General features: G+C 48.7%; 1 protein-coding gene across 2 annotated transcripts in view; it reads right to left on the reverse strand.

Moving 5' to 3' along the window:
• The window catches only part of LOC116501432 (ubiquitin-associated protein 1-like), a 139,503-nt gene extending 127,199 nt beyond the window's left edge, over positions 1-12,304 (reverse strand). The window contains exons 1-2 of one of the 2 annotated variants that reach the window (XM_032206997.1): positions 12,061-12,304; positions 2,593-2,847 (exon numbers count right to left, since the gene is read on the reverse strand). The gene's annotated coding sequence lies outside the window, so the exon portion shown is untranslated. The remainder of the gene's footprint in view (positions 1-2,592; positions 2,848-12,060) is intronic. The other variant, XM_032206999.1, reaches the window with a different exon arrangement.
• Between the last annotated feature and the right edge of the window lie 8,484 nt (positions 12,305-20,788).

Consider the following 20,788-nt stretch of genomic DNA (forward strand, 5'->3'; position numbering starts at 1 on the left):
ACATACCAGGATATGCCACGTACACCCAGAACAACCAAGCTATAAAAAAGGGGACTCTGGCGGGGGTGAGGTGCGTGTCTTGGTGGAGCAGAGACTCCCGGCGCACCCAGCGCTGTTTGCTTACCTCTATTCCTTTAATAAATTGTAAACTTTGATTGTAACCCTATTTGGGACTCAGTCATTTATAACAGTGAATACCTCTGGCACAGCATAGCCAAAGGCAATTTATAAATGAACTGCTCAAAGTTCCCCATGCCACGCTTAAGCTTTGATTAAAACAACTGCTTTGGTTTATGTTTTTCTGTTGCATTACATGCAACACCAGTGCAGCTCCATTAAAGTTAGACAAGTTGTTTTAGATTCACTCCCAGCTTAAATGCCACAGCTTCACTGCAGGAGATTAGGCAAAAGAATTCATCTTTATTAGGTTGCTTACTCAGGAGATGAGAGAGAAACTCTTGTACTTGAAGTGTTGTTTAATGCTCTACTTAAACATGAGCGCAAAGCAAGTGAGCTAGAGCTACTACACTATTCCTATTTAATATATTTTTCACCATGAAGTTGATTTTTGCCATCAGTACATTTTGCCTAACAAAAGGCAACATCCATCTGTAACATAAGCCTAGCTGCAGAAGCACATACCTCCCTGCAGCATTTGCAGAGCTAACGACAACGTGCTTGAATCCCTCTTCAGTTCCGTGATTATTTGGTCACCAACAATTTCTGCAAGGTTGCGTTCACAACACACTTGCCCATTTATCTTTGCTGCAGCTGCTGTGGAACTAAGCAAGTTACAGAACACAGCAAAAGTGTTGTGGTGCTACAAAGCCTGCAATGATCTCGTTAGGGCAAACGAGATTTTGAGAGCTGGTGTTTCAGCAGGTGTTTGTCCCCTGGAAGCTGTTCCATGAAGGGTGCTGGCTGCTGACCAGCTGAGGTGACGACCACATGTGGAGAAAGAAGGCAGAGAGATTCTACTTCGGGCTTATTCCTGTTATAAGGTGTGTTGGGTCTGTCTGAGCTGGAGTCACCTTTTCCCTGCAGCAGCCCACACAGTGCTGTACTCTGCACTCGTAGCTGGAACAGCACTGATATCACTCCAGTGTTGTGTCTATTGCTGCATAGTGCTGGCACAGCATCAGGACTCCTTTCAAGCCCCCAAGAGCCAGCAGGCTGGGGGTGGGCAAGTGATGGGGAGGGGACATTGCTGGGGCAGCTGACCTAAACCAACCAAAGGGATATTCCATAACACCTGATGTCACACTCAGCAATAAAAGGGGGGGCTCTCGTGGGGGACGGGGCTGTTCCTCCTGAACAACCACTACGCGTTTGAGGCCCTGCTTCCCAGGACGTGGCCGAACACCGCTCGCTGATGGGAAGTAGAGAATAATTTTTCCTCTCTCTGTGCTTCTGCGCGGACTGATTGCTTCTTTTGTCTCTGTTTTTTCCTCCCATTCCCTTTCCCTTTAATTAAACCTTTCTTATCTCAAACCTCGAGTTCTCTGTGTTGTATTTTCTCCCCCTTCCTCTTTGAGGAGAGGGGGAGTGAGAGAGCGGTTGTGGTGGAGCTCGGCTGCCCACCTGAGTAAAACCACCACATAAGGCTGTTTATACAACTAGGCCTTGCTTTTTAGTGCTGCTGCACAAAACACTCCTGCTGTGCAACTATAAATAATTATAGAACATCCAAAACAAAACAAAAAAAAAATCTCTGTCCCTTGCAAGTCAGACCACAGAGTGCAGCTTCTGCTCAGAAGTCATGAAAGCAAAGAGACAATCCCATCAACTCATACGCTTTGAGGATTATAAGATGCTGGATCTATACATTTCTTAAACACTTGATTCATTTCAGCAGAACTAACCAACCTGCAGAGAATAAATTCTGGATTCCACACTAATTTAATCAGAAATAAATACGTGAAATTGCAGCCTTAGCCAATGAGGCCAGACCACTAACTCCAGGAGAAAAGATTTACCGGTTTGTATGATCTCCAGTTATTAATCACGAGACACCATTTTTATATTCCCCTATAACTTCTCAAATCCAAAAATCAGTTTCAGAGCCTGCCATTTCAGCATTCGTTAAAACATATAAAACTATGTGAACAAGGTAAGTTACCTAAACATCAGGACAGAACAACACGTAAAACCAAAATAGAGGATGATGAATAAGAAAAAAACATCTTATGAGCAAATTCTGTCCGACATTATATTTATCATTTAGAAATCATAGGGACAGTCACTAACTCCCTGTTTGCATGGCAAGAGGAAAGATTCAACCCCCCGTTGCACTCCATCCCCCAAAAAAGTCAATTGCCCTGTGCAGATTAGAGAGATGCTGAGCACAGGCACAAGCCTTACGGTCTGGTTCACAGCCATACATGTACATGTATGTGCAGAACCATGCTTTCAGATGAGAATGGGCCACAGATAAATAATACGTTAATTCAAAATTCACCATGTATCATTTTAACTCTGCTCATAATTACTTCCTAACATTTTCCTTGTCAGCCCACATGCTTGGACTATAGACAAATGGAAGAAGAGAAAGTAACAAGCAAGGGAAAGAGGAGCAAGTGAGGTGGCACTTACTGTGTTGCATTTTGTCCCGCACACCACTTGTCGGTGGTTCAGCCACTGGGAAGCAAACACTTTATTAAGGGTTCCAAGGTGAAACTCTCTCTCCTTCAGAACACTGGGAAGCTGCTGGGCTGCATATTCATGCAACAAGCGGTGATAGCTGGACTCATTCTGCATCCACACCTCTCTACCTTTCAGGTAGTACACCAAGGACCGCTTCACCAGGGGGAGCCTTTTCCTTTTGTGAACAGAGTGATCCCACCCATACTGTGAAAAATAAACGTGGAAGTTAGAGGAACTTAAAGCAGCACCCTTCACAGAGTCACAGAATCGTAGGGGTTGGAAGGGTCCTGTCCTGGTTTCAGTTAGAACAGAATTAATTTTCTTCCTAGTAGCTGGTGGAATGCTGTGTTTTGGCTTAGGATGAGAAGAGTGCTGATAACACCCCGATGTTTTAATTGTTGCAGAGCAGTGCTTACACCAAGCCAAGGACATCTCAGCCTTTTGCTCTGTCCTGCCAACAGGCAGGCTGGGGGTGCAGTAAGAGCTGGGAGGGGACAGACCCAGGACAGGTGACCCAAACTAGCCAAAGGGGTATTCCATACCATCTGACGTCATGCTAAACAATATATAGGGGTGGTTAGCTGGGGGGAGGGGGCCAGACTGCTCGGGGTTAAGCTGGGCATCGGTCAGCGGGTGGTGAGCAATTGCATTGTGCATCACTTGTTTGTACATATTATTATTACTTTCCTATTATCACCATTGTAACATTATTGTTATTATTGTTATTATTATTTTCCTGTCTTATTAAACTGTCTTTATCTCAACTCACAGGCTTCACTTTCCATTTCTCTCCCCCGTCCCAGAGAGGGAGGGGGGAGGGTGAGCGAACGGCTGCGTGGTATTTAGCTGCCAGCCGGGTTAAACCACGACAGTCTTTTTGGCCCCCAACGTGGGGCTCGAAAGGTTGAGATAACAGCAGATCTGACCACAGTGTGTTAAACTAAAATTGGTGTAAGTATTAGACCTGCTTAATAGTCACTTGTCATAATGCTGATCGCTTTAATCTCAACTCTGCTGCGCCTGTTTTCCAAATTGAGTATTATAGTACATTATTTTCCGTACTTGCTCTCTGTCATGTTGTTTATCCTCTCCGGGCCCTGGTTTCAGATCATTATGGTACTGAGTGTTGTAGCAATGGCTTATGAGACGATGAGATATCTGGTCATGACTCTAACTTGGTATTTGTACTCAGTAACATCGTCGACTCTGTATTTTGGAAACTGTATCTTGGAAACTATTAGCAATTATACCTATTGTTTTTTTCCATTAGGGAGTCAATCTGTGGAGGGGAAAGGGGAAGATATTTTTTCTTACTCGATTACTCTCCCTTTCTCCTTCACCACCCCTGTATCCTCCTGGATCACTATGCCTTCCTCCTTCACCTCCCTCTTATCCTCCGAGTTTATTACAATAGCTCTCCAAGATATTGAATATCCTTGGGATACTCAGACCAGCATAGTCCTGTTGTTCTGCCTCCTGAATGCGCTTCAGGTTCTGCTTAAAGTTAAACAACTACTTAGGAAGCTCATCCGGAGATCTGCCCGGAGGCAGTATAGTTGTGGGTGGCAGGGAGTATGGGAGGATATGGGCAGGCATCTAGAGCAGTTGGCACCCCCAGTGTTTTGGAAATTCACCCCTGAACAACTGCAAAATCCTCAAAAACTGGCAGAATGCTTGAGAAAAAGGTGTCATGATTCTGGCAGTTCCAAAGTGACACAAATCATTGTAACATGCTGGGGCCTGGCTCATGCCTATCGAGCTACCATTGATACTGCTATCAACTTAGTGACAGACCCTGCGGCTATTCCAACCCCTGTGGCAGACCCTGTAACAAGGTCAGAGAAACGAGCAGTAGCAGTGCAAGCTGCCCCTGTAGAGAAGGTGAAAAAATGGTATAGAGATTCAGGTCGTTTAGAACGCAGAGAGTCTTCTGCCAAATCTAGGTATAGTGACAACGGAGACGACGACGACGCTGGGCCATCAAGGGTTCAGGAGGAGGAAGATGAGGATGCCGAAAAATCAACAGTAACTACCCGAAGCCTAAACGAGCATGAGTTACGAGATGTGCAAAAAGATTTTGGTCGCTGTATAGGTGAGCAGCTTGTCACCTGGCTGCTCCGATGCTGGGACTCTGGAGCCAATTGTGTGGAATTAGACGGCAGGGAAGCCAAGCGACTGGGATCCCTTGCTAGAGACGCTGGCATTGACAAAGCAATTGCAAATGGAGCACAATCTCACAGCCTCTGGAGGCGTCTCCTCTCAGCTGTGAGGGAAAGGTATCCCTTCAAGGAAGAACTTTTATGTCTACCAGGCAAGTGGACCACTATGGAGAAGGGAATCCAGTACCTGAGGGAATTAGCCGTACGGGAAGTGATTTATGAGGATCCAGACCTCAGACAAACATCCAAAGATCCAGATGAAGTCAGGTGTACACGACCCATGTGGCGGAAGTTTGTACGGAGTGCACCATCATCATATGCCAGCTCATTGGCAATAATGGCCTGGAAAGAGGATGAGGAACCCACAGTGGATGAAGCGGCTAAACAACTCCGGCAGTACGAAGAAAGTCTCTCTTCTTCCTTACAGGCCTGCGTCTCAGCTGTGGAGAAACTTTCTGAAAAGGTTCACCAACTTGAAGAGAATCTATCATCCTCCCCACCTGAACCAACCAGTGTCCACCGACCAAAAGAGAACACTTGGGGGAAACTTTCTGAAAAGGTTCACCAACTTGAAGAGAGATTATTCTCCTCTGCACCTGTACAAAGCAGTGTCTCAGCTATCAGGGGTAGGCGTTCATCCACACAAGGAAGACGATATGGTGGGTACTCACCCCGTGCCACCCTGTGGTTTTACTTACGAGACCATGGAGAGGACATGAGAAAATGGGATGGAAAATCTACTGCGACCCTAGAGGCACGGGTACGTGAGTTGCAAAAGAAAACAATCAAGAAAAAGGGATTCTCTGAAAAGTTTGCTGCTCCAACTTCCAGCAGACAGTCCTTCAAACACAGAAATGAAGAAGATTCTGACCAGGATTAGAGGGGCCCTGCCTCCAGCCAGGGGGAGGAAAGGGACAATCGAGTTTATTGGACTGTGTGGATTCGATGGCCTGGCACGTCAGATGCACAGAAGTATAAGGCTTTAGTAGACACCGGTGCACAATGTACTATAACGCCATCGAGATATAAAGGACCAGAGCCCATCTATATTTGTGGAGTGACAGGGGGATCTCAGCAGTTGACTGTATTGGAGGCTGAAGTGAGTCTGACTGGGAATGAGTGGGAAAAGCACCGCATTGTGACTGGCCCGGATGCTCCATGTATCCTTGGCATAGACTATCTTAGAAGAGGATATTGCAAGGACCCAAAAGGGTTCCGGTGGGCTTTTGGTATAGCTGCCTTAGAGACAGAAGGCATTAAACAATTATCTACCTTGCCTGGTCTCTCAGAGGACCCCTCTGTTGTGGGGTTGCTGAGGGTCGAAGAACAGCAAGTGCCAATCGCTACCACAACTGTGCACCGGCGGCAATATCGCACTAACCGAGACTCCCTGATTCCCATCCATAAGCTAATTCGTCAATTGGAGAGCCAAGGAGTGATCAGCAAGACTCATTCACCTTTCAATAGTCCCATATGGCCAGTGCGAAAGTCTAATGGCGAGTGGAGACTAACAGTGGACTATCGTGGCCTGAACGAAGTGACGCCACCACTGAGCGCTGCAGTGCCGGACATGCTGGAACTTCAGTACGAACTTGAATCGAAGGCAGCCAAGTGGTACGCCACAACTGATATCGCTAATGCATTTTTCTCCATCCCTCTAGCAGCAGAGTGCAGGCCACAATTTGCCTTCACTTGGAGGGGAGTCCAATATACTTGGAATCGGCTGCCCCAGGGGTGGAAACACAGCCCTACCATTTGCCATGGGCTGATCCAGTCTGCGCTAGAGCAGGGGGAAGCTCCTGAACACCTGCAGTACATCGATGACATTATTGTGTGGGGTAACACAGCAGAGGAAGTTTTTGAGAAAGGGAAGAAAATAGTCCAAATCCTTCTGAAAGCCGGTTTTGCCATAAAACAAAATAAAGTCAAAGGACCTGCACGAGAGATCCAGTTTTTAGGAATAAAATGGCAAGATGGACGTCGTCAAATCCCAATGGATGTGATCAACAAAATAACAGCTATGTCTCCACCAACTAACAAAAAAGAAACACAGACTTTCCTAGGTGTTGTGGGGTTTTGGAGAATGCACATCCCAAATTACAGTCTGATTGTAAACCCGCTCTACCAAGTAACCCGTAAGAAGAATGAGTTTGAATGGGGCCCTGAACAACGACAAGCCTTTGAACAAATCAAGCAGGAAATAGTCCATGCAGTAGCCCTTGGGCCAGTTCGAACAGGACCAGATGTAAAGAATGTGCTCTACACTGCAGCCGGGGAGAACGGCCCCACCTGGAGCCTCTGGCAGAAAGAACCTGGGGAAACTCGAGGTCGGCCCCTGGGGTTTTGGAGTCGGGGATACAGAGGATCTGAGGCCCGCTATACTCCAACTGAAAAGGAGATATTGGCAGCATATGAAGGATTTCGATCTGCTTCGGAGGTGGTCGGTACTGAAGCGCAGCTCCTCCTAGCACCCCGATTGCCGGTACTAGGCTGGATGTTCAAGGGAAGGGTCTCTTCTACGCATCATGCAACTGATGCTACGTGGAGGAAGTGGGTTGCATTGATCACTCAGCGGGCTCGAATAGGAAACCCCAGTCGCCCAGGAATATTGGAAGTGATTATGGACTGGCCAGAAGGCAAATACTTTGGGATATCATCATCAGAGGAGGTGGGTCGTGCTGAAGAAGCCCCACTGTACAACCAGTTACCAGAGAATGAAAAGAAATATGCCCTGTTCACTGATGGGTCCTGTCGTATTGTGGGGAAGCATCGGAGATGGAAGGCTGCTGTATGGAGTCCTATGCGACGAGTTGCAGAAGCTGCTGAGGGAGAAGGTGAATCGAGTCAGTTTGCAGAAGTGAAGGCCATTCAGCTGGCTTTAGACATTGCTGAACGAGAAAAATGGCCAGTTCTCTATCTCTACACCGATTCATGGATGGTAGCAAATGCCCTGTGGGGATGGTTACAGCAATGGAAGCAAAACAACTGGCAGCGTAGGGGCAAAGCCATCTGGGCTGCTGCTTTGTGGCAAGACATTGCTGCTCGGGTGGAGAACCTGGAAGAGGAAAGTACGTCACGTAGATGCTCATGTGCCCAAGAATCGGGCTACTGAAGAACATCAAAACAACCAGCAGGTGGATCAGGCTGCTAAGATTGAAGTAGCTCAGGTGGACCTGGATTGGCAGCATAAAGGTGAATTATTTATAGCCCGATGGGCCCATGACACCTCAGGCCATCAAGGTAGAGATGCAACATACAGATGGGCTCGTGATCGAGGGGTGGACCTGACCATGGACGCTATAGCACAGGTTATTTATGACTGTGAAACATGTGCTGCAATCAAGCAAGCCAAACGGTCAAAGCCTCTTTGGTATGGAGGACGATGGCTGAAATATAAATATGGAGAAGCCTGACAGATTGATTACATCACGCTCTCTTAAACTCGCAATGGCAAGCGCCACATACTTACAATGGTGGAAGCAACCACCGGATGGCTGGAAACATATCCTGTACCTCATGCCACCGCCCGGAACACTATCCTGGGCCTTGAAAAGCAAGTCCTATGGCGACATGGTACCCCAGAAAGAATAGAGTCAGACAATGGAACTCATTTCCGAAACAACCTTATAGACACTTGGGCCAAAGGGCATGGTATTGAGTGGGTGTATCACATCCCCTATCATGCACCAGCCTCCGGGAAAGTTGAACGATACAGTGGACTGTTAAAGACTACATTGAAAGCAATGGGTGCTGGGACATTCAAAAATTGGGATACGCATTTGGCAAAGGCCACCTGGTTAGTCAATACTAGGGGATCTGCCAACCGAGCTGGACCTGCCCAATCAAACCTGTTACGTACTGTAGATGGGGATAAAGTTCCTGTAGTGCATGTAAGAAATATGCTGGGTAAAACAGTCTGGGCTACTCCTGCCTCAGGAAAAGGCAAACCTATTCGTGGAATTGTTTTCGCTCAGGGACCTGGATACACTTGGTGGGTGATGCAAAAGAACGGAGAGGTCCGGTGTGTACCTCAAGGAGATTTAATACTGGGTGAGAATAGCCCATGAACTGAATTGTACCATGTTAATTACTATATAATACTGTATGTTATCACTACTATGACTACTGTAGGTGACTAATTAGAATGTATGGAAAAGAGTGTAACCTGAGCATGACATAAACGGTATGGAATAAGGGGTGGATAGATGTCCTGATTAATTTTCTTCCTAGTAGCTGGTGGAATGCTGTGTTTTGGCTTAGGATGAGAAGAGTGCTGATAACACCCCGATGTTTTAATTGTTGCAGAGCAGTGCTTATACCAAGCCAAGGACATCTCAGCCTTTCGCTCTGTCCTGCCAACAGGCAGGCTGGGGGTGCAGTAAGAGCTGGGAGGGGACAGACCCAGGACAGGTGACCCAAACTAGCCAAAGGGGTATTCCATACCATCTGACGTCATGCTAAACAATATATAGGGGTGGCTAGCCGGGGGAGGGGGCCGGGGTTAAGCTGGGCATCGGTCAGCGGGTGGTGAGCAATTGCATTGTGCATCACTTGTTTGTACATATTATTATTACTTTCCTATTATCACCATTGTATCATCATTATTGTTATTATTATTATTATTATTTTGTTATTATTTTCCTGTCTTATTAAACTGTCTTTATCTCAACTCACGGGCTTCACTTTCCATTTCTCTCCCCCGTCCCAGAGAGGGAGCGGGGAGGGTGAGCTAACGGCTGCGTGGTGTTTAGCTGCCGGCCGGGTTAAACCACGACAGGTCCTCAAAGATCATCAAGTCCAATCCCTCTGCCAAAGCAGGTTCCTTAGAGCAGGCTGCCCAAGTAGGCATCCAGACGGGCCTTGAATATCTCCAGAGAAGGAGACTCCACAACCTCCCTGGGCAGCCTGTTCCAGTGCTCCATCACCCTCACTGTGAAGAAGGTCTCTCGCATGTTGATGCGGAACTTCCTGTGCTCTATCTTGTGACCATTACTCCTTGTCCTGGCCCCACAAACCACTGAGAAGAGGTTGGCCAAATCCCTCTGTCTCCCACACCTCAGGTATTTATACACATTGATGAGATCCCCTCTCAGTCTTCTTTTCTCCAGGCTGAACAGACCCAGGTCTCTCAGCCTTTCCTCATAAGGAAGATGCTCCAGGCCCCGTATCATCTTTGTGGCCCTCCGCTGGACTCTTTCCACGAGATCCCTGTCTTTCTTGTACCGGGGAGCCCAGAACTGGACACAGTACCCCAGGTGAGGCCTGCCCAGGGCAGAGTAGAGGGGGAGGATCACCTCCCTTGACCTGCTGGCCACACTCCCTTTTAATGCACGACAGGATGCCATTGGCCCTCTTGGCCACCAGGGCACACTGCTGGCTCATGGTCAACCTGTCGTCCACCAGGACCCCCAGGTCCTTCTCCTCAGAGCTCCTCTCCAGCAGGTCGTCCCCCAGCCTGTACTGATAGATGCGGTTGTTCCTTCCCAGGTGCAGGACTCTACACTTGCTCTTGTTAAACCTCATTTGGTTTCTTCCTGACCAAATTGGTTTCTTCCTGACTCCAGCTGGTCCAGGTCTCATTGAATGGCAGCACAGCCTTCTGGCGTGTCAGCCACCCCTCCCAGCTTTGTGTCATCGGCGTACTTGCTGAGGGCGGACACTATTCCCTCATCAAGGTTGTTGATGAAGATGTTGAACAAGACCGGACCCAGCACCGACCCCTGGGGAACACCGCTAGTCACAGGCCTCCAGCCGGACTCTGTGCCGCCGATCACCACCCTCTGAGCTCAGCCAGTTCTCAACCCACCTCACTGTTCACTCCTCTATCCCACACTTTCTCAGCTTTGCTAGCAGGATGTCGTGGGAGACAGTATCAAAAGCCTTGCTAAAGTCAAGGTAGATGACATCCACTGCTCTCCCCCCATCTACCCAGCTGGTGATGCCATCATAGAAGACAACGAGGTTGGTTGAGCACAACTTCCCCTTGGTGAATCCATGCTGACTATGCCTCATAACCTTCTTCTCTTCCAATTGCTTGGAGATGGCATCCAGAACAAGCTGTTCCAACACCTTTCCAGGGACAGAGGTGAGACTGACTGGCCTGTAGTTTCCCGGATCCTCCTTCTTGCCCTTCTGGAAGACCGGAGTGACATTGGCTATCCTCCAGTCTTCAGGCACCTCTCCTGTTCTCCAGGACCTTTCAAAGATGATAGAGAGCGATTCGGCAATCACCTCTCCCAACTCCCTCAGCACACGTGGATGCATCCCATCGGGACCCATGGATTTGTGTGCGTTGAGCCCACTCAGACGCTCCCGAACCACTCCCTTGTCAACAAGGGGGGAGATCTCCACTTCCCAGACTCTTTCTCCTTCCTCCAGGGTCGAGGAGTCCCGGGGGGGGGGGGGGTCCTTGAAACAAAGACTGAGGCAAAGAAAGCACTCAGTATCTCTGCTTTCTCAATGTCTCCCATTACCAGGACACTCCCCTCATTCAGCAAGGGACCCACATCATCCCTAGTCTTCCTTCTACCGTTTACATACTTAAAATAAGAAGGGTTTCTTTTATCTCTTTTGCAAACCTCATCTCTAGGTGGGCTTTAGCCTTCCTCACCCACAAGCTCTCCACTTGTGCTTCACCCTCCCCTAGGTGGAGCTGGGTACACTCTAATTGCTCCCTCACATAAAGGGCAACCCCACCTCCTCACTACCCTTGTAAATTCAGAATGCTGAAATTGAGGTGGCTACCCTAGTGAATACCATAGCAGATTAGCTTGGATTTGCCAGTCTCCAAAAGTTTATAGAAATAACAAATGTTTGCTACAGAAGCAACACCACAGCGATACCCCCATCACTCCACAGGGGTTTACTGATGTCGTTGCTTACGGATACAGGAGAAAAGAAGGGGGGGAAAACAACAGTTTAAACAGGCGAAGACCGCCCCCCCCCCCCCGCCCCAGCCACACCGTTTTGGGGTCACAGCTAAGAGAGGGGGCTGGAGACGGACCAGGGGGGCCGTGGGTCTCCTGCAGCCAGCCTTGGGGTCGGCCCAGTGTATGGCTGCAGAGCTGGGGGCGGCGGGCACGGTGGTTACATGTCGAGCAGCGGCACCCAACGGGATCGGGGCGGGGGGGCAGAACCTCATGACGTCTCCCCCAACAGGGCACCCTCACACCACGGCCCCCCCCTCAGGGCCCCTCCGGCCACCTCCCCAATCCCAGTGTCCCTCTCCTCTCACACCGCCCACCCCCCCAAAGCCTACCTGTTCCCCATGGAGCCCCCCGGGCCCCGCGGCAGTCGCCGCCGCTTTTCGCTTCCTGCTAACTGTTTTCCGGGCCATAGTAGAATGAGGGGGAGGAAGAGAAGCTGAGAACCCGGCCCGAGCCCCACATGGAGCAGGTGGTCTCCAGGGCTAGGGGCATAAGCGTGAGGGAGCCGGGTCGGGCCGCGCCTTACGACATTGCCTCAACGTCTTTGCGACAGCCGCGATGCCGCTTGACGGCAGCTCCTCGGTTTCCTAGCACTACCCTCCCTCCCTCCCTCCCTGCCCCCGCCCGTTGGGGGTTGCTAGGCAACTCGCGCCGTCAGGGCGGAGCGGCGCAACCCCGCGGTGGCTGAGGGGAGGCGGCCCGGAGAACCCATCATCGGGCCCGGATCTCTCTCGGTGCCAGTCCGCAGGGCCTCTGCCGCTGCTGAGGGGCCACAGGTGCACCGACAGAGTGTTCCCAGCTGGAAGGGACCCAAGGGTCACCCAGTCTGGCTCCTCACAGGACCACCCAAACCCTATGTCTAGGAGCCTTTTCCAAGCGCTCCATGACCTCCACCAGGCTCGGTGATATTGACATGCAGAAAACGGACTCCACAATCAGTAAGATTGTAAAGTAGGTATGTTTATTCAGCGCTGGGCAGCACGGGGGGTAGTCCCACCAAAGTCGTGTGCACCCCAACGCGGCAACTTGCCATGGTTATATGCAGTAAAGAGTTACATATGCATGAAGTTTCCCAATATGCGTATACATATGCATGGCCTATCCTGGCTTCATATTAAAATTAGCTCCAAGAAGTCATTTCCATAAACTCCTCTCATCTTGCATAGCGCTTGCATAGTGTCTCCTGGTGGTGGTCTCTGGGGGTCGTGGGGATGAAGGCTGATAACTCTTCTTCATCACCACTAGTTGACCCCCTGCCTTTGTGCAGGCTCAGCTGCTCTTGGCTCTTGTCCAAACCACAGGGTCGGTCTCAGCCTGTTCTTGAGACAGGATCTCTGTTTTTATCGGTAACCATCCTTTGTGAGAGGCCCCAAGACTCCTTGTTTCAGTTGATTTGCACAGTAGTAAGCAAAGACATTAAGCAGCATCTGTTTTTAATACAATAATCTAGGTATTCATTAGTCAGCATTCTGTCTACTAGGATTCTCTTAACTCCCTCTCTCACCATGACCGCTTCCCCGTGGAGCGTGTCCCAGTGCCCAGCCACCTTCTCAGTTGTGGGAACAAAAATGTTGTTTTTTTTGCACCAGAATTGGTAACATAAGCACAGGAAGTACCAGACATGCTGCTTCTTGGGAATGCCCAATGTATGGGGGGCGGGAGGGGGAAGAAAGACAAGTACTAAATAAATATTCAACAGAAAAGCATTTACTGGGTGCAGGTGACTGTGTAAGAAAGAGCTGAGCAACTAGATGACACCAGCAAAATGGATTGGGAAAACAGAATAGCATTAGATATTGTGAGAAACACTCTATAGCCAATAACTTGGCTCAGGTGAGGATCTCAGTGAAGTAGTAATTTATTCACGATTGCAATGGCAGGCATCCCACAAGCATGAGCACACCTACTAGTTCCTAAACTAGCAGGTTCAAGTTCTACAAGTAGGTTCAAGTAGGTTCATTCAAAAATCAAGGATGTAAATATGGACATTACCATCCCCTTCCATTTACCAAACCAAGATTCCAACCATCCGGTAGTGGAAGTGTCTGTTCCTGAGTTTTCTGCCAATTCACTGGCAAGGGTGGTAAGCCCTTGCAATGCTCTAGTTACTGTGCCATCCGGGCAGTATTGTTGGGTATAAAAGTGCAACAGTGGTTGCTCAGTATCACACACACACCTCTAAACTTGAGTACGCCTATACATATGTACAATCAGAAAAGGTCCTTTAAGTCTATTACTATCAATGTCCATGCTATTCCTATCAATGTCCATGACTGGGGGAGCATAGCTGGAGTTGGTAATCCTGGCTGAAGTGCTCCCATATCTTCCATGACTTATAACAGTCTCCATTTTCTTGATTACAAACACTGGAGTATTCCAGGGCTAGTCGTGGGAACAATATGTCTCGCTTTAAGTTTTCAAGCAACTCGGCATTTGGGCCTCATGCATCCCACTCTTCCCGGATCGAAGGGAAACATATCCATCTCCTTTTCAAGGCCAATAGGGCCTGGGTCAAAAGGCACGTCCAGGTCACCAGGGGGCGTAACAGCAAAAGCCTTCGATGGCTGTAGCAGCAGAGGGGCCGATGGCGTAGCAGTCGGATCAGTAAAGGAGCCCGCAGCTCCCTCACTGTCTGGGAAAACACAAGTGTCTGACTGTGGTCCCACATGGCTCTTTAAGGCCTCAGAGACTGCTCGCCAGGTGCCGAGCAATCCCACTGCAACCTTGTCATTTTTAGTTGCAGAGTCCCACACCTTGACCTCAAATTGGTCCCATATTTCAGGATCATAAACTGTCTGATTGTTAATAAGGAGAATAAGCTGTAAGGTTACCAGGACAGTCTTTGTTCCTAAGGACGTGTGATTCCCCATAACGCACAACTGCTTACCAGCAAGGTGCAGTTGTGTGCGCGGGTCCGCTTCTCTCAGCTTGAGCTTCTCTCCAGCTCCAGTGCGCCTATTTCCAGCGACTTTCTGTACAAGCTTCTCTGAGCGGTTTGCTGAGTTTGGCCGAATCTATCTTCATGAGGCGATCAATATCCCTGTTCCTGTCCTCGTCTCCGTTCTGCCAGCCTGTTCCTTTTCATTCCTTCTTTCTGCTTCTTTACTGATGACATAACTTCATTATATTGTGTTGTCTTTTTTCATCTTGAGGACAGGCTCCCCTCTTATACACTTCTTCCCACAGCAGTTCTTTTCAAAAACAACTTTTCATTGGTCAAACAACTTTGCCCTGCAACAGCAAACACCCAGCAACTTCCATGCCTTAATGGCTGGAGAACAAGCAACCTGAGACTGCATGGCATCTCCTCAATCACCCTTCTTTGTTCCCTCTAAACTCTTTACATTCCTGATGGCCTCATCATTAAGAGTCTGATGTTATCATCAACCATGGGGCTTGCTGACCCCCATGGCTACACTCCCACATCTCCCCCTTCTTTATTAATATCAACCATCTTCTTGACACAAATTATTACTCCATATATAACAATAATGTAAGTTATTTTTCAATACTCCTGTGGGAATAGAAATGTTTTTGCAGTTACATTGTTTAGAGGGAAGGAATGTGGTATTGAGATATGCTTGCAGTGATTAGAAAGCTTAACAGACAACCTTGTAAAATGCAGGTAAACAGATTCCTTAGAACAATTAGGTGAAAATCACGGTGGTAATTCAAGTGAGTAAAGTGAAGAAACCTTACCACTTTAAACAGTTAAAAAAAAAAGTCAAAAGAAATTTGAAATTTAACAGGCCAGGAACTGCAGGCCATGCATGGTCTTTGAAGCATCAGATCGATTGTGAACCTGGATTAACCACTCAGTGGGAAACAGGGGAGGGTCTTGTCATCAAAAAGTATATAAACTGTGTTTTGGAACCAGTAGGCACACTCTCCTGCTTGTGGGGTGTCTGCCATTGCAGTCGTGAATAAATTACTACTTCACTGAGATCCTCCCCTGAGCCTAAGTTGTTGGCTACGGAGTGTTTCTCACACTCCCAAGCCCTGCTTTCCCAGAATCCACATATTGTAACAGTAATACCTCCTCGGGAGGTTGGAATTGCTTCAAAATCTGTTCTAGAACTTGCCCAAATAAATTGATGGCCCTGTAAACCCCTGAGGTAAAACCATCCATTTGTGTTGTTGCTTCCACCCCCATTTCAGGGTCTTTCCAGTCAGAGGTGAATGTATCATTGCTCTCAGGGCCTGAGAGCACCCCATTAATAACACTGTTATTCTAGTCTAACAATTTACTAGTTGAATGCCCAATTTCATCATCAAATCCCAGAATCACAGAATTGTCTAGGTTGGAAGAGACCTCAAGATCATCGAGTCCAACCTCTGACCTAACACTAACAAGTTCTCCACTAAACCATATCACTAAGTTCAACATCTAAACGTCTTTTAAAGACATCCAGGGATGGTGACTCAACCACTTCCCTGGGCAGCCTGTTCCAATGTCTAACAACCCTCTCGGTAAAGAAGTTCTTCCTAATATCTAACCTAAAACTCCTCTGGTGTAACTTTAGCCCGTTCCCCCTCGTCCTGTCACCAGGCACGTGGGAGAATAGACTAACCCCCACCTCGCTACAGCCTCCTTTAATGTACTTATAGAGAGCGATAAGGTCACCCCTGAGCCTCCTCTTCTCCAGACTAAACAACCCCAGCTCCCTCAGCCGCTCCTCATAAGACTTGTTCTCCAGACCCCTCACCAGCTTTGTTGCTTCTCTGGACTCGCTTGAGCAGCTCCACGTCCTTCTTGTAGTGAGGGGCCCAAAACTGAACACAGTAATCGAGGTGCGGCCTCACCAGAGCCGAGTACAGGGGGACAATCACTTCCCTAGACCTGCTGGCCACACTGCTTCTTATGCAAGCCAGGATGCTGTTGGCCTTCTTGGCCACCTGAGCACACTGCTGGCTCATATTCAGACGACTATCAACCAATACTCCCAGGTCCTTTTCCGCCAGGCAGCTTTCCAACCACTCATCTCCCAGCCTGTAGCTCTGCTTGGGGTTATTGCGCCCCAGGTGCAGGACCCGGCACTTGGCCTTGTTGAACTTCATGCAGTTGGCCTCAGCCCATTGGTCCAGCCTATCCAGATCCTCCTGCAGAGCCTTCCTACCCTCAAGCAGGTCGACACACGCACCTAACTTGGTGTCATCTGCAAACTTACTGAGGGTGCACTCAATCCCCTCATCCAGATCATCGATGAAGATATTAAAGAGGACCGGCCCCAGTACTGAGCCCTGGGGAACGCCACTACTGACTGGCCTCCATCTGGATTTGACTCCATTCACCACAACTCTTTGGGCCCGGCTATCCAGCTAGTTTTTTAACCCAACGAAGTGTACGCCAGTCCAAGCCAAGAGCAGCCAGTTTCTTGAGGAGAATGCTGTGGGAGACGGTGTCAAAAGCCTTGCTGAAGTCAAGGTAGACTACATCCACGGCCATTTTCTCATCTACTAAGCGCGTCACTTTGTCATAGAAGGAGATCAGGTTCATCAGGCATGACCTGCCTTTCATAAAGCCATGCTGACTGGGCCTGATCGCCTGCTTCCCCTGTAAGTGCTGCATGATGACACTCAAGATAATCTGCTCCATGAGCTTCCCTGGCACTGAGGTCAAACTGACAGGCCTATAGTTCCCCGGGTCTGCCCTCCTGCCCTTCTTGTAGATGGGCGTCATGTTTGCTAGCCGCCAGTTGACTGGGACCTCCCCCGATACCCAGAACTGTTGATAAATTTTGGAAAGCAGCCTGGCCAGCTCCTCCACCAGTTCTCTCAGTATCCTCGGGTGGATCCCATCTGGTCCCATCGACTTGCGTACATCTAAGTGCCGTAGCAGGTCGCCAACCATTTCCTCGTGGATAGTGAGGGTCACATTCTGCTCCCCATCCCCTTCCACCAGCTCAGGGTACTGGGTATCCAGAGAACAACTGGTTTTGCCGCTAAAGACTGAGGCAAAGAAGGCATTAAGCACCTCCGCCTTTTCTTCATCTTTTGAAACTAAGCTCCCCTCCGCATCCAGTAAAGGATGGAGATTCTCCTTAGTCCTCCGTTTTGCATTGATGTATTTGTAAAACCATTTTTTGTTGTCTTTGATGGCAGTACCCAGGTTGAGCTCCAGATGAGCTTTGGCCTTTCTAATTTTGTCCCTGCACTGCCTCGCAACATCCTTATAGTCCTCCCGAGTGGCCCGCCCTCTTTTCCAAAGATTATAAACCCTCTTTTTTTTTCTCCTAAGCTCAAGCCACAATTCTCTGTTCAGCGAGGCCGGTCTTCTTCCACACCAGCTCGTCTTTGGGCACGTGGGGACAGACCGCTCCTGCACCATTAAGATTTCCTTCTTGAAGAGTGCCCAGCCTTCCTGGACTCCTCTACCCTTCAGAACCGCCTCCCAAGGGACTCTACCAACCAGTGTCCTGAACAGTTCAAACTCGTCCCTCCGGAAGTCCAATACAGCAGTTTTACTGGTCTCCTTCCTGGCTTCTCCAAGAATGGAGAACTCTACCGTTTCATGGTCACTCTGCCCAAGACAGTTTCCAACCACCACATCTCCCACCAGTCATCTCCCACAAGCATCAGATAGATTGGGAACCTGAATTACCCACTCAGTGGGGAAACAGGGGAGGGACCTGTCATCAAAGAGTATATAAACTGTGTTTTGGAACCAGTAGGCACGCTCTCCTGCTTGTGGGGTGCCCGCCATTGCAATCGCGAAGAAATTACTACTTCACTGAGATCCTCGCCTGAGCCTAAGTTATTGGCTACAGAGTGTTTCTCACAATTTGGGGGCTCGTCCGGGATCCAGTCACCTACTGGGGAGCCCCACCGCTGCAGCAGCAGGAAGGCATGCCCCGCTGATTTCAGCAGTCCTGTGCATCCACGGTGGCGCTTCTGCGGAGAGCTGACAGAGGACCCGAGACTGGTTAAAGAGGCAGGACCCTTGAAGTAGTGGGGAAAGGAAGAATGTAGGCACTGCGGGTTTTAAGAATTGACCCAGTAACTCTGTGCACAGACCAAGGTAAGAAATATTAAGTATTGCCTTGGGGGTCGGGTGAGACTCTGTGTGATGTGTGATTGAGACGTACTTTTGTACGAGTGTGGAGTCCTGATCCACGGTTCCGTAGCTCCTCAAGGGGCGCAGCCGGAGACGGACGAAGCATGAGATAAGGGAGAGAAAGGACGAGTCTCGGGAAATTTGGTGTACGATACCCCTTGCACGGTGAAGTGCTTGGCAGTACACCCCCATTTTCCAGAATCGGAACGTTAGTGTGTGGTACCCTGCAGGAGGGAAATTTCTGTAGCAGCACACCGACGAGGGCTAGGAAAAATGGGGAATATGAGTTGCAGGGGACAGGGAGATATCCCTGGGGGCGTACCTTCCTTTGGGAAGGACCTCCTGGGGAATTCCTCAAGAAATGCCAGGAAACATGAAAAATTGGACAGACTAACCAAATACCGAATGGGTGGCCAGCACCCAATGGATATTATTGGATCGGTGGTAAACTAGCATATACTAAATTACCTAAAAATTGGACGGGATCATGCGTATTGGGAACAATAGACTCTAGGGCTCACCCCTAGACTTGGCAGAACTGGCACCTGAACTGGTAAGGCATGAGACGTCTCAAACGTCAGCTCATCTGCATGTAGCCAGCCCTTAGTATTACTGCTATCTAAAGCTAATTATAACAGCTGTTGCCTTCTGAGCACAGGGCTAGAGTTCTGCTCATAGTATAGCAAATTTTTTTTCCACAATACATCAAATGCTCATGATAGAATATGCAGAGAAAGACTCTAAATGGGATAAAAAGTCAGCAGTAAGTCAGTGATGCACCTCCCTGCCTTTGTCCTCAAAGGATTTTTAGTTATGATTAGCGTCATGTTTAGCATGACGTCAGGTATGGAATACCCCTTTGACCAGTTTGGGTCAGCTGTCCTGGGTCTGTCCCCTCCCAGCTCCTGCTGCACCCCTAGCCTGCCCGCTGGCAGGACAGAGCGAGAAGCTGAAGAGTCCTTGGCTTTTGAAATGAGTTCCAGGAAATCATTTCCATTGTCTCAGTCATATACATATACATACATATACAATTGTATATGTAATATAATATACATAATATATAATATATGTAAAATTGTATGTATGTATGTGTATATACACACACACACTATTCCCCTTCTCCTCTGAGGCCATCTACTCCACTGATGGTGCATAGCAAGAAGCTTCATTCTCAGCAGGCCCCAGCTCTGCCAGATAAGCAAAGATCTAAGATGTTTAAGATCAAGAGCAAGCTTGTTCTGTCTGCAACGAGCTTCTAAGTGAACCTGCAGGAGCGAGTGCATGGCAGCACATAGCGGAAAGGATGCATATTGGTGTCTCCCACGAGCTCACCCTTATCTAGCTACCTGCCAAGCTGGGAGAAAGAGCCAATGAGAAAAATTACTCTGCTTCCACCACATGCATCTTGCAGATCTAGAGCAACAAAAGTAGTTCAAAGTAGTAGGCCAAAAAAAATAATGGTCCATTGTGGCTGGCCCAGAGGCTCCATGCATCCTTGGCATAGACTACCTCAAGAGAGGGTACTTCAAGGATGCAAAAGGGTACCGGTGGGCTTTTGGCATAGCTGCTTTGAGCACAGAGAAGATTAGACAGCTGTCTACCCTGCCTGGCCTTTCAGAAGACCCTTCCGTTGTAGGATTGCTGAAGGTTGAAGAACAGCAGGTACCAATTGCTACCAGAACAATGCACCGACGGCAATATCGCACCAACTGAGACTCCCTGATTCCCATCCATGAGTTGGGAGAGTCAAGGAGTGATCAGCAAGACTCGCTCACCCTTTAATAGTCCCATATGGCCAGTGTGAAAGTCTAATGGCGAGTGGAGGCTAACGGTGGACTACTGCGGCCTGAATGAAGTCACGCCACCGCTTTGTGCTGCAGTGCCGGACATGCTAGAACTTCAGTACGAACTAGAGTCAAAGGCAGCCAAGTGGTACGCCACAGTTGATATTGCTAATGCATTTTTCTCCATCCCTTTGGCAGCAGCATGCAGGCGGCAGTTTGCTT

Source organism: Aythya fuligula, chromosome W (assembly GCF_009819795.1).
Source record: "Aythya fuligula isolate bAytFul2 chromosome W, bAytFul2.pri, whole genome shotgun sequence".
In the NCBI taxonomy this organism is placed as follows: Eukaryota; Metazoa; Chordata; class Aves; order Anseriformes; family Anatidae; genus Aythya; species Aythya fuligula.